The sequence below is a fragment of the Pteropus alecto genome, unplaced genomic scaffold (assembly GCF_000325575.1).
Source record: "Pteropus alecto unplaced genomic scaffold, ASM32557v1 scaffold226, whole genome shotgun sequence".
Lineage (NCBI taxonomy): Eukaryota > Metazoa > Chordata > Mammalia > Chiroptera > Pteropodidae > Pteropus > Pteropus alecto.
Window position 1 is genome coordinate 915,557 of NW_006440132.1, and position 14,426 is coordinate 929,982.

A 14,426-nucleotide genomic window follows, 5' to 3' on the forward strand; every position below is an offset into this window, starting at 1 on the left:
TAACAGGCCCATTCTACAGAGAGGAAAACTGCGCGCAGAATAGTTAAGCCACCTGCACGCCACGAGGACATGGTATGGCCAAGATTTCAACTCAGACAGTCTGGGTGGCACAGCTGCCACCAGCTAGGGGCAGACTGGACCCCTGAGCAAATAGGACTTAGGGAGGGGCCTGCAGACCCACCAACTCCTGAGATGGCAGGTTCTACTTTACTCAAGACTGCCCTTCTTTCCTTCTTTCTAAAAAGTTTTTATTTTTAAAAAGCTTATTTTTCAAAGCTTAAATTCACATGTTCGTACAAAGTTGTTCCCTCCCAACCCCACTTACTTATCCCCAGGGATAAGGAACTGAGGATTTCAATGTTTATCTTCATGTCTTAAATAGCAAGTCCTGTCGCTTCTTATAGTTTTGGGTTGTGATTTTGTTTTGTTGTTTTGTTGTTTTGTTTTGTTTTCAGTTCTGGGTCCGATCTGTTGGCTCCCCCGGGGAAAGACAAGGCTTTAAGTCTTTTCCCCATTCCCAGAAGTGCCATTCAGACTCCCCTAGTCCCACCAATCTGTCCTCCCTCCCCTCGACCCTGCCGACCCGGCTTATCTATTTCCTAGTTCTCTCTGTATCTCAGATCCCCTCCTCTCCCAACGGCCTGGTGCGACAGGGTAGAGGGAATTGGGGAGGCAGAGACCCGGTTTTGACTCCCACCTCTAAGGTGTGTAAGTTACTTTCCTTTTCTGTACCTCAGTCTCCTCATCTACTAAATGGGCACAGTAGTTGCTGAGGATTAGATCAGTCTGTGCGTGTGGAAATGGCCTGGCCTACAACCCGGTAAAGGAGCGTTCTCGACCCGCTTCCCCACAGCGACAGTCCCTCGTCCCAGCTCCTCCGAGAGCCTAGCTTCTATCGAACCAGCCTTACATTTGTGTAAGGCCCTTCACCCTCCACAACTTTCTTCTACTTCAGGGGACAAATGAAGGGCTAAGGAACCACGCACACACAGAGATGATTCAGATTGCAGGAATTAAAGGAAGACTTAATGGAGAAAGGAACTTGTGACCACAGCGTTGAAGAACAGGGAGGAGGGAAATTAAGAAGAAAAGGCATTTTCAGGGAGGGAACGGCATGGGCAAAGGGCAAGCCAACACGAGCCACGTGCAGCAAATAACGAGGGGTCCATCTGAAACACAGGGAGCGAGAGGAGATGAGGCTGGAGAGGGTGGCAGGAATCACACTGAAGAGTGAACTTTATCTCGGTATCTGCGGGGGGCCACAGAGAGATGCCGAGTTCTCAAGGCTATGCGTCTAGGCCTGGGCCTGCGGAGCCCAGCTCAGGCCTAAATTCAAAGTGCTCTTCTCTCTCCCAAGGCATCTGGAGACTTATAAAAACTCCACAGTTATCATACGCTTTGATGGAAGTATAAACCAACTTCACCTCTGGATAGCAATTTCATTGTCCAAATTCAAAACACACAATGCAACAACGGATCCACTTCCTTCAGAATTATTTACAAAGGAACACAAAAATATACGCGCGAGGATGTTCACTGAAGCATTGTTTGAAGAAAACTGGAAAGGACCCAAGTGTCCTGGTTAAATAAATTACGGAGCTGCCATACAATGGACTACTCTGAAGCTGTGAAAACAGAATGAGCCAGATCTGACTGTGCCTGGCACATAGTAGGCACTCAATCAGCCCAGAGAGATCTCCGAGGGCAAAAAGCAAATTGTACAACGATAGCATGGCTCCTCTTTTTTTTTTTTTTTTTTAATAAGAGTGTCTGTTTTTGTATACATCCTTAAAAAGTCACGCAGGACAAACAGCGAACTGTTAAGGTGGCTTGCTTGAAAAGGATCAAAGAGGAGAATTTCCCTCTCAAACACTGCCTGGCTGCCTGAGGCCGCAGTGAGCCCTAGATCACTGTAGTCAGCAGGAGGAAACACTTCAGGGTGATGAACACGTTCCAACACTGGATCATGGTGATGATTAATTACATAACCTAAAAATTTGCTAAAAATCAGCATGCTGTACACTTACAATGGGTGAATGGTTATAGTATGTAAATTGTACCTGAATAGACTTACTTTAAAAAAAGCTTGCTGTAGGGTTTGAAACCATTTACAAGTATGTATCCGATGTAGTTGTTTTTTAATCAAACACTGATCTAGAAATAATATCTTTTAAAAATACAGAGCGCTGGCTGCTATATGGACAATGGATAAATAGGAAGAAGAAATTCCCTTGTCATCCCAGCCCCCAGAGTGAACCTGAGCTGGCAACCGGCCCAGCTGAGCAGCTCCTTCTTGGAAGAGTGTGGCCCTGACCTCCCCGGTTGGTGATTAACAGAGGGCCATGGTGGCTTGGCCTTGGGCCGCAGGGTCTGTTGACCAGCCCAGTGCCCCTGGCCCTCAGGTTAATGATCGGAAAGGCCCAGCAGCTTTGCCCGCTGCCGCACTGGAGCCCGGGCCCTTGGCACTAGAGGTGGTGAATGGGCCCTGGCCCCTACCCTTGCAGAGCCCACAGCCAGGAAACTCTCACTGCAGGGCAGTGATGTGTGCAGCCTGCGATGGGGCAACACGGTCTTATGCTGCTCCCCGCCTGGAAGAGGGTGTATGAGTTCAGGAGAGTGGGAGGATCTGGGTGCAACAGAAGGATCCCTGGATGGAAAGGAAGATGCCCCAGTGCTAGGCCTGGCTCTAACACTGACGACCTGGGTGATTTGGGGCAAGTCACTGCCCCTTTCTGGGCCTGAGGGTCTCCACTGCAGAAGATGGGGTAGGTCCCTCTGCTGTCCCCAGCTCCGGCATTCCCAGATACTTTCCCACAAGGTTCCTATCTGTACAATGGCACTGGACCAGGTCACTTCTACAGGTCCTTCTGAATCTGACTGTCCAGGGCCCGTGACCTGCAGGAGGCGGCGTTGCCACCCCCAGTGGTAGCATGCCGACTCTCCCCTGGGCCCAGACATCTCTGGGAGAAAAGAGGGAGGGAAGGAGAAGGAGGTCCAAGACTAAGTCTCCTCATAGTGACCAGGGGAAACAGGCATTAAAGTTCCCACTTTATAGATGGGGAAACTGAGACCCAGGGAAGTTCGTCACTTGCTCAGGGTCACTCAGCTGGAAAGAGGCATTGCTGAGATTCAAACACAAGTGTGGCTGGCTCCAGTCCCCGAGATCTGTCTGGGGAGATCAAACAGGGCCCCCTGGTGCCATCTGGCCTGGGCAGGGAGCAACAGTGTGCTTTCCAGGTAAAGGGTTGCAGTTGCTAAGCCAGTCAAGCCCAAGCCACGTCAAGTAGAAGGAGTCTCTGGGGCAGCCGACCCCACCACACCTCCCGGGCTGGAGGAGGGGGCTGCACCGGGAAAGCCCTCCAGCCCTCCACACACCTGCATGAGCAGCCAGGATGAAGACGTGTCCTAGGAAGACCCCTAGGCTATGGCCACTGAGTGGAAGATGGCCCAGCAGCTTTGCCACTATGCCACGCGTAGGCACTCAGGTCAGGCATGGTTTATATGACTTGGGAGGCAGCCTGGCTCTGCTACCACTCGCCTTGTGAGCACGTCCCTGTCCCTGCCCTTCTCTGATCTTGGGAGTTCCTGGCTCCTGCCTAGTGCCACGCACAGAGTAGGCAGCTTTTCAGTGTCTGCCACAGTAAGAAGCTGTACAGCCCATGTCTCCGCTCTATAGTTGCACCCAGGACCCCCACAACCAGCTCCGACCCTGCCCCCTCTGTGACCTTAGGCTAGTCTCCGTGTCTCTCTGGGCCTCCCAGGGCAGCTCCCAGAGACTGGACAAGGCAGCCTCACCCTCCGCCCCTGGCCACAATGTACAAAATGCCTTGGCTGGCCTAGAAGACCCCGCCCTGTTCTTTTCTCTTCACCCCAAACATTGTTGTTCTTGATTTCCCAGCAGCCGGCCACTCCTGGGAAGCCCTCTCCGGGAGCTATTTTGCTTTCTGGCTCACTGCTGTTCTCTGGGTCCTCCTGGGAACACCCTCCCCTCTGGCCCAGGATTTTGCTAACTGGGACAATGGTCAGTAAACAGAGAAGCAAGTTACAAAACGCAGTGAAGCTGGGAAGGCCTGCAGGGAGGTCTGGAGAGCCCTGTGGACTTGAAAGAACACATATTTTAGAATTTGGGTGGCTCTGTTTCTTGATCAGAGCCTCAGTTTCCTTGTCTATAAATCTAGAATGATGCTGAGCAGTGAGGAGGCCCAAGGCCTGACACACAGTAGGAGCTCCTCAAAAGTTAGCACCCTTCTCTATGAATTGTCTTTTTTTTTTTTTGCAGCGGCCCTCGTTCAGCAGTAATGGGGCAGGAGAAAGGTCACAGACTGCACAGGGAGCTTCCTGAGTTCGGGTCTGGGCTGTGTCACCTGGATCAAGTTACTTTCCCTCTCGGGGACTTGGGTCGTTCATTTGTAAAGAGGGATAGTGGTGCCCAGTTGCAGAGCAACGGGGAGCCCTGGGGTGAGACCGTTGGAATGCACTGCAGAGGAGAACTCGTTTACAGCGATGTTCTTTCGTCCATTCTCTCTTTATAGATGGTGACACCAAGAACAGGAGTATGACTTCCCAGAGTCACATAGCAGGTCTTTGGCAGAGCAGACCTAGAACCCAGGTTTCTTGGCAGCCAGGCCAGAGCTGAGGCCATTCTCCATGACATGACAGGGCTCCCCTGTAAGGGCCAGCTGGATCTCTGCATTGGCCTAGTCAATCCTGGGTGTGGACAGCTGCTGGGGAGACAGCCAGTGGGGCGTGGCTGAAACCACCTTCAGGAGGCCAACTATCCCAGGGACCGAAGCCACTGGCCCTTTCCCAGCTTTTGGAGGCAACCCCACCTAGTGCTGAGAGCCAGGACAGGACATTCAGAGGGGGCCAAGCCCTGCCACTTCCTGACCCCGTGACCTGGAAGCAGCCAGATTTGGCCATGGTTGCAAGCCCAGCGCCCTGCCTGCCAGGGCCTACTTCACAGCCTGTCTCCCCTTCCCTGGGGAAGGAGCTGGTCCTGGGAAGCTTGGTGGGCCAGCATCTGGGCTGCAAATAGCTGCAAACAACAGTACCCTAGGCCCCCTTGGCACCCCGCAGCCCACCGATACAGAAGCCTAGGCATAAACAAATCAGCAGCAAGACGGAGAGGCCTAACTATAAGCACTGTGGCCGCAGGATCAGCAGAAAGACAGGTCTCCAGTTGCAAACCTCCCGTGAAGGCAGGGCCTTGGATGCCCCAGCCAGAGCCGCTATGAGCAGGAGCCACAGGAGGCAGCTCCCTGCTCCATAGAGCGCATGGCTTTCCAAGAGGGAGAAAAACAATGTACATGACTGGAAAGAGCCCCTGACAGGAAAAATCTGGGTTTAAATCCCTGACCTACCAGTTCCGAACTGTGTGGTTTGAGCGAGCTGCTTCTGCTCTCTGAGCCTCCATTTCTTCATCTGTAACACAAGGATTATACCTCTCCCTAGGGTTATTGTGGGAATTTAAAATGTATCTGGGGCTTTGCACAGTGTTGGGCACAGAGTATGCACCTAGAAAGGAAGCTAGGATTACTGTTAGCTGGGGGCTTGGGTAATTTTCTCTCTCTCTCTCTCTCTGAGACTCAAGTTGCTTATGTGTGAACTTGGGGTAAAAATGCCTTTCTCAAAGGAGAACAGAAAGGATTGAATGAGACTATAAATGTGGAAGATCCTAGGACCATGCCTGGCATACAATAAATGTTTTAAACTTCCAGTTTCCTTCCCCCAGGAGCAGGGCCCAAGGCTCCATGAACTCAGGATGCCAAGAATAACCAGTGGGGTGAGGGATACATGACCTTCTGGCCAAGAGAGTACAAGGAATGTCTGGGGTGAGTCTGGACAGAGCGCAAATCCCTACCATGGTGGGGTGGTGGAACTGGGCAAGGGGCCCTCCTATGGCACTTCACTTTCCTCCTCTGTAAAATGGGGTGATGATTCCCACCCCATAGTGGGTCTGGGAGGATTGAAAGAGCTCTGGGCCCTGTGCTTGGCAAACAGCAGGTGCTCAATAATCATAATATCCAAAGATGAGCCCCCAGAATGTGTCCAGGCCTTGCACACATAAAGCTCACTGGCCCCCATACCTACCCTTGACCTCTACCTCTGTTTCTCTGCATCCAAAGCAGGGGAAGGCTGGGGGTCCCAGCCAGACCCAGGGTGGTGGCTGATGCCAGGGATGAGGAAGCATCTCAGGAGAGGGCCTCGAGCCAGCACCTAAGGAGGCCGCCTTGCCTCCCACCCCTGCCATGAGTCTCTCCTGATGACGCCTTCCCCTCTCCTCTGGTCTGCCCCCACCCAAAAGAACAAAGGCTCGAGTCACCATTCGATCCCAACCATACTACCTACCACCTGGGTAACTCTGGGAAAGTGACAATGTCTCTAAGCCAGACTGTGTCATAGGCCTGCTAGAACTCGATACTAGTAAAAATATGTTATGGAAAAACTCCAAATACTACCTCATGATTAGAGATTCTTTGAAATCTACCTCGAGCTCTTAAATACAATAGAACTTCCAGAGATTCAAAGGTATGTTCATTGTTACTAATCCTTTTCATTTTAATAAAAGACTTTCCTCTCTTAAACATAAACAGAAGTCTGGGACTGGAAAGCTTTTGTTCCTTTCCCAGCACAGAGGAAAATTGTAACCAGCTGGAAGAATTAAACAGGATCCAGCACAGAAAACACAGCGCCTGGCATGCAAGAAGGAACCAGAACAATGCTGTCTTCTCTCCCCAGGTGTGCTCCCGGCCTCCCCTCGTCCAGACACCAGCCATCAGCATCCTCCTCCGGTACCTATCCCTCTGGGGGCTTCAGGAACCCTCTGGGACACTCTTAGAGGCAGGGCCTCCCCACAGCCCTCCTACCAGGATAGGACATAAGGGCTGAGGCCAGAGCTGGGGTGCTCGACCCGACTTGTCCCCTATAAAATACCCACTCCCCACCCTCACAATCCAGCTGCTGTCCTGGTTCAGGGTCCCCATTTTTCCTCTGGAACCACTGTACCAGCTTCCTCACTACCTTCGATGCTCCCATTACCCAGAGAGATTGCATCATTCCCTACTTAAGACCCTTCCATGGCCCCCAGTGCAGACCAAAAGCCGCTTGGCGCTTAAGGCCCCCCACGATCTGGTGCCCCATGCTCTTGCGGCCTCATCACTTGCTGACCCCCGCAACAACATCTTCTGCACCATCTAACCCTGCTACATCTTCAATTTCCTGCCTCCAAGAGAGCTGGGGTCTAGCCTCAGCTCTGCCTCTGACTCCATGTGATCGTGGACAAGCTCTTAGCCTCTCTGAGCCTCAGTCTCATTAGGCCACTGGGGGCTCTTGTGCAGATGAGACAAGATAAGGGAGTAAGTGACAAGTGCCAGGAGGGCTGACGAACTGAACCGCCAGCCTGCTAATTTCTGCCTCCTATATTCACCTCCACCCACCCTCCCCACTCCCACCCCAGCCGCAGTGCTGACTCTCCCCTAACCACTGGAATGCAGCCGCTCACAGCCAGCAGAGGGAGGGAGGGAGGACGGCTTATAGGAAAATTACCCCGGCGTCAGCCCAGCCAACACTGGTGCTCACAGCCGCCTCTGAGACGGGATCTGGGGGCCCGGCAGGCTCTTCCTGAGCCATGGACTTGGCCCCAAGCTTTGACCCTTGTCTGAGCTGGTGGGGTCTTGGGGGGTACTCTGGGCCCCTCTCCTCTGGGACACGCCTACTCTCTGGCATCCGAAGAGACAGGGAGGAGGAAGCAAAACAGAGAGAGGCCTTTGTGAAAGGAGAAAATTGGTTCCTGCTGCTGCATGCTGGGGCCCCAGGCGCTGACATGAAAAGGGTCCCCCGGTGCCCCTCGCTGAATCTCAAGCTCTATATCCTGGGTACTGTCCCTGCATCATATACTTTGTACCATGCCCAGTGTCACATACGCCATTCTCTCTGTGCTCCACACCAAGCCCTGTGTTCCTCACACCTTGTCCTGCATGTGTACCCCGATGTATGTTCCATGTACTGCGTCCCAGGTCACTTACACCTTGGATCGTGCTCCATGCACTAGGTCACATCTGTTGCATGCTGCACTCTGTACTACATACGATCCTTGGAATCCCATGTCCACCGTTATCAGGTCCTGCCCCTTGAAAGTGTGTGCCATAGACCTTGTCCCGGATCCATAAATGGTGTCACTCAAGCCATGATTCTCATCTGTAGCACGGTGGCTAAGCAGACTCTGGGACAGTTTCTAAACTCTACCTACCGTTACCTATGCAACCTGGGAAAAGTGACCTCCCTTCCCAATGCCTCGGTTTCTCCAACTATAAAATAGAAATGATATTAACACCCATATGATAGGAGTTGTTGTGGGGATTAAAAGAGATAATGCATTTCAGGTGCTCAGCCCAGTGCCTGGCACAGAGTATCTGTAAAATGTTTGCTCGTATCATAACCACTGTACCCGAGTATCTGGTCTATGCCTCCTGTACCACAGGCCAGGCTCCCACATCCCAGTTTCTAATATGCATGAGACAATATCACATTGGTGAGATTCAAACAATCAGCTATAGGAGGATATGATTGTCCCCTCCCCTACAGGGGAGAAATCCAAGGCTCAGAGAGGGGCAATAACCTGCATGAGGTCACACAGCCAGAAAGAGAGAAGCTGGAAGGTGCCCACAGGTCTGGGCATTCAGAAAGACAGAGAGAAGATTAGTGGCGGGCTACGGGGTGAGTGTGGAGATGGCCAACAAGCAGGCACAGGCATCTTTTAGGGGTGATGAAAATGTTCTCAAACCGGATCGTGGTAAAGGAGGCATAACTATAAGTTTGTTAAAATCATTGAATTACTTAAACCAGGTGAATTATATCTATGTAAGTTACATATAAATTTACTTCTGCAATATATGCAAATTGTACTACAATAAAGCTGTTTAAAAGAGAGGGGAAAAAGCCCATGCATTTCCAGTGCACGGCCCCGCCAAAGCATTCAGCAAGAGAAGTGACTTTCTGCGAGATAGTGGATGGAGATGGTGGAGCAGCGGCTAAGCAACAGCTCTGAGGCCCAGCAGGGAGTAGCCCTGAGCGGCTCTGTTCCCCAACACCTCTGCAGACCAGGTGTAAAAGAGAACCACCTGGGGACCTCCAGAAAACACGGAGTCCCAGGCTCCACACCCAGACTCTGAGTCTGCAGGTCAGGGTGGCGCCGGCAACCGGGGATTTTGAGGCTCAGCCAGGACTAGAAACAACTTATCAAAGCCCATCATCTCTTTGCGCTTGGGGAAACCGAGGCTAGGCAGGACAGGGGACTTGCCAGACCTAGCTGATCGAGCAGCGTGAGAGCCAGCGCTGGAACTGGGATCCCCTTGATTGTTCCTTCCCTCCTTTCCCTCCCTCCTCCGTCCCTGTTCCTCCCTGGCCCTCAGCCTCCTGGTGACTCAGGGCTCTGAGTCATCCCGTGGCATCACAGGAGAAACTTCTTAGGAAAAACAATCTCCAAACAAAGCTTCTCCAGATCTGGGGAACAGAATAGGCCCAGGGGGCTAGGAGAGGGGGAGGGAAGAGAACATGGGGTGGAGTTGGAGGCCAGGACCAAGACCTGCTCTCTCCTCTAGGCAGCTCTCTCGGGTGGGGCCCTAGAGAAGGTGCTGCCCTGTACTGAACCTCAGTTTCCCTCACCTGTAAATAACACCTACCATTGCACATAAAAGCTCCTATGGACCAGGCAACATAAATACTTATAAGCTCTCCTGTTGATAAGGCTTCCTCAAAACCCATAGGTACCATCAGTCCCATTTTACAGACAGGGAAACTGAGGCTCAGAGAGGTTCAGCCCAAGGTCGCACTGTTAGGAAGTGCAGGGCAGAGTGTGACTCCAGGGCTATCTGACTTCCAAGACTTACTCTCACTCCTATGCACCTTGAAACACACCTACGATGTGGAGTGGCATGCAGATCGTGTCTTACCACACACGGAAAGTACATGGCCACAGTAGGTGCTCCACCGCAAATGCCTCTCCTTTTCTCCCTCAATGTCAGGCCCAGTGGGCAGCACACATGAACTCGAGTGATTGCTCTAGAGGCTCTGGGCAGAGGGCGCACAAAGCAGAGAGCGCCCAGGACACGACAAGCCACCAAGGAGGAGCATGGGAGCAGAGCCTTAGAGGATGAATGGAGGTTTGTTTTTGGTGAACTAGGAACAGGCAAGTCAGGTGGAAGGAACGGCAAAAGTAAAGGCTCAGAGGTGTGGCCCGAACAGGGAAGTGCAGATACCGGGGAGGTGTGCCTGCAGAGCAGACCGCACACACGAGGCTGGGGGAGGCGCCTATGCTGGGAGTCCTGGACTGATTAGAGGCAGCAGAGGATTTTGAAGCAGGGAGACGGGGTCTTCCCTGAAGGCCTCCCTGGAGCCTCTCCTACGAGCAGGCTTCAGGGACAACCCCAGATCCCTTGCTACTCACCCATGGGTCGGAATCGCCCCCGAGGGCCTCTTCCTCGGCCATAGCTGGGCTGAGCAGAGGGTAGGCAGGCCTCTCCTGACCACATCAACTTAATCACATTGGCCTATAAATAGGGCCCTGTGGCTGAGTCTGAAATAGCTGTGCCAGGCCCAACTCCACAGACGTCATGTGGGTACGCACAGTTCCGGAAATGGTCCTTCTCCTTGACACAATTAAAAACCAAAACTTCCTCAGGAAACTATTGTTCACACTCTAATTCACTTTCTTTAAACATGAGGCAGTGGGCTAGGGGAAGAGCCACCCACCTAGTGCTTATTACTGAAAGTGGGCCTTGTCCTTCTCCGCTTCCCACTCTCTGGGGACCCTGAGTGAGCTACTACCTCTCTGTGGGTCTCAGTTTCCCCAAATGAAAACTACAGAGGCCGGATGATACCCTTAGAGCAGCGGTCCCCAACCTTTTTGGCACCAGAGATCAGTGCTCCCATGAGAATCTAAGGCCTGATGATCTTAGGTGGAGCTGAGGCGGTGATGCTGGTGCTGGGGAGCGGCTGCAGATACAGGTGAAGCTTTGCCCACCGCTCACCTCCTGCCGAGTTCCTAATAGGCCATGGACCAGTACCGGTCCGTGTCTCAGGGGTTGGGGAACCCTGACTTAGGGCGTTTGTAGCCAGGATGCTCTCTGGAATTGTCTGGGAGCTCCCACACCCAAAATACCCATTCCGTCGTTATCTCGTTCTCAGTTAACTTGAAATTTTAATTACTGGCATTTTTTAAAAATTGGAATTGCAATAAATATTTGAGCCAGGGAGAAATGGGCAGGTCCAAGCCCTGCCACTTAAGGGCTGGGTGACCTTGGGTGGGTCACTGTCCCTCCCTGGGCCCCAGATTCTTCAGCCATCAGAGGAAGGTGCTGATGAGATGATGCTCAAGGTCTATGACTTTTTTTTTTTTATTTGAAACTGTTTTGTTTAGTATTGATGAGAAGCGTGATAGGCCAGCCTTGTGCTAAGCACTGGAGCTAAAGAGACAAATGAGATCTCGCCCAGCCCTGTGGCAGACCCCCGTGGGCATTGCCAAACCCCTCAGAGTCCCACTAGAGGCCTCCTTTGGGGCTGCCCGGAACATCTTGTTTTCAGTTCAAATAACAGATTTATGGCTGCAGAGAGAAGGACTCCCCACGGGGTGGATTACAACATGGCCTGGCTGTAACCAACTCACAGGAAAATAAAGACACCTGGGCCATCCCAACGCACCAGGCGTGTGCTTAGGACTTCGCTTCCTCATCACGTAATCCTCAACAACTCTACAATCACTCCCATTTCACAGATGAGGAAACTGAGGCTGAGAGGGTTACGAGAAGTGTCGAGGACCACACAGCAAGTCAGGGCCAGAGTGATGCTTCAGGCGCAGCCCTGTTTGCTTCTGGAGCCCAGGGAATAACCAGACTTTAGTGCCGCAGTGAAATGGTGCTGGGCGGCTCTCGTGAGCCAGTCAATGGGGGAATAACCCAGCAAGGGCAGGGGACAGAAAGGGGTGCAGAGTACTTTACTGCGTGTGCGTACGTAGGCAGGTAGGAGTGACAAAGCTTTACCCAGCTATACTCATGCTCTCCAACCAGCTTATAGCACGGCCCCCTCTGACCCACCCTCCTCTCTCGAATCCTACAAATCAAGCTACTCTGCTCAAGAGCTGTCCGTGGTTCCCTGGCACTCACAGTATCAAGAAGTGGCAGTCAGTGCCTCTCGCAGCTCTCCCTGTCATCTCCTGCCACTCCCCACCTCGACCCCACACCCCCGCTTCAGCCGCACTGCTCACTAGCCCCAAGCACAGCAGCTCCAGGAGGTTAAGCCTTGGCACGCTCGACCCCCTTGTCTGGAATGCCCCATGCACCCTCTCAGCCTAGCTCCTGACTCAGTGGAGGAAAAGGCTTCTTTGGCTCCTGGAGCCCCTGGCACTTATCACAATTCACTCCAGGCTCAGCCACCATAATTCTGGATCTCCGAGGGCGGGGTGGGTCTGGCTCTCCTCCCCTCTCCATGTTCAGCAACAGAAGGGAAGCATTCTGAGGACTGCCCAAGACCAAGCCTTGCGCTGAGGCACAGCGTCAGGACGCCACGGTGTGGAAGAAGCAGACATTACACCCTTGGGGTTTACCAGACTGGGCAAATCTCTCCCTTGCTTTAAAACTTCCAGGAGCTCCCCAGTGGCCTAGGATAAAATCCAAACTCTGAGCACGGGCTCGCATGACCAAGGTGCCATCCATGACCGAGGTGCCCGTCCATGACCGAGGTGCCGTCCTGTCTCCGAGCCCTTCTCCCTCCTTTCAGTCCCTCAGCAAGTCCGCATGCGGCATCCTGCCTCAGAGCCTCACACACGCCATTCCTTCTGCCTGGGGGCTCCCTTCCCTGCTCTCCCAGCCACCTTCTGTTCCTTCTTCAGGTCTCAGCGTTTTTTTCCGGGAGGCCTCCCTCATCTGTCCTGACAGAACCCCCATCACACCCACCCGATCCCAGATGCTCTCACAACTCTGGTGGTTTCCTTCACAGCTGAAAAAAGAATGAATCTGTTAAGTGGGTAATAAGTTACTGCAAGGCCCAGGACTGTAAGACCATGAGGGATGGGAAAACTTGTTCTATGACACCCAGTTCTGGGCCTAAATGTCTGTCAAGCAAATGCACCCATGAATAAATGAATGAATGAGTCAATGAGCAAGGGAGCCTACAGATTTAACTCAAGACTTAAGAAGGGAGTCAGAATCCTGGTGAACGTGAGAAGCAGAAAAACAAGGCCCGAAGAAGATCAGAGAAGTCAGAGGTCAACTGGATGGTGCGGCCTCCCAGAAGCAAGGAGCAGAGAGCTTCTAGAAGAAGGTATCTGCTGCCCCTGAGAGGTGGCGCATGGAGCTCTGAGGCAACGCCCCTGGAGTTTGACAAGCAGGAGCTCACTGGGGCCTCCTTGGTTTCGCCCGAGTTCGGTGGAGGTGGGTGTGAGGTGGGCACAGTGCAGTGGGGGGCAAGCCAAGCTTACTTAACAGGCACTCGGCTGGGCCTGAATCAGCCTGGCCCTGCAGGGTCTGCACAAATGAGGAGGGCGGAAGACAGGTCCCTGGGTCATTGTTACCAGAAGCATCGACAGAGCCTGACACTCTTTTGGGTGACGGATCACTTCGAGGAGATTCGGCCTTGGGAGCTGGAGTGGTCAGGGCTCAATTCCAAAAGCTGGGGCTTAAGAACGAAGACCGGCCCCCATCGCTCCCGCCTGGGCGGCATGAAGGCTGCCCCTTCGGCAGCAGAACGCATGGGCTGCGGCTGAAGTGGGACAAGTCCCCTCTGTAGGTCCAAGGGGCCTTCTAGGAATTCTGGCTTTGAAGACAAAGCATTCTGGAGACCATCGGAAGGCCCTTTCAGCTAAGCTTTGGAAAAGAGGATCAGCTCTGACTGATCGTGTCACCCCTGGAAACCAGCCGGGCACAGTGGATGAGTAAGCCCCGAAGGCATTCGGCCCCTTCTCTTTTTGGCAACCAAAGTGATGTCATGAGCTGGAGGGGTGTCTTCCGGGCTCTCTGCACAGTTCTATTAGAAAGTCGCTTCTGTGCTGACGGTGGAAGGGTCCCCTAGCAGTGATCCTTCCTGCTTCACAGCTCACAAAGTCCTTTGGCACCTACGAGCTTGTGCAGTCCTCACAGCAACTTGTTAGGTGGGTGTTGGGGAGACCGACACACCCATTTTATAGGCAGAGAAACCAAGGCCCAAGATGGGCCATAACCAAAGTCTCCTTCCTGCTTGTAGCCCAGGACTCTGCACCTCACCCCCTGCATCTCGGTCACCTGTGAATCCAGGTCACCTGTGAATTTGATAGTCAGGTGGGCCCCACTCTGCCGGTCGTCCTCAGGTGGGTATGACTCATCCACCTGCCCCATGACTCACACTCCTCAGGTACTCCTCCTACAGTCAACAGGCCAGACTTGGCAGCCACACCCCAG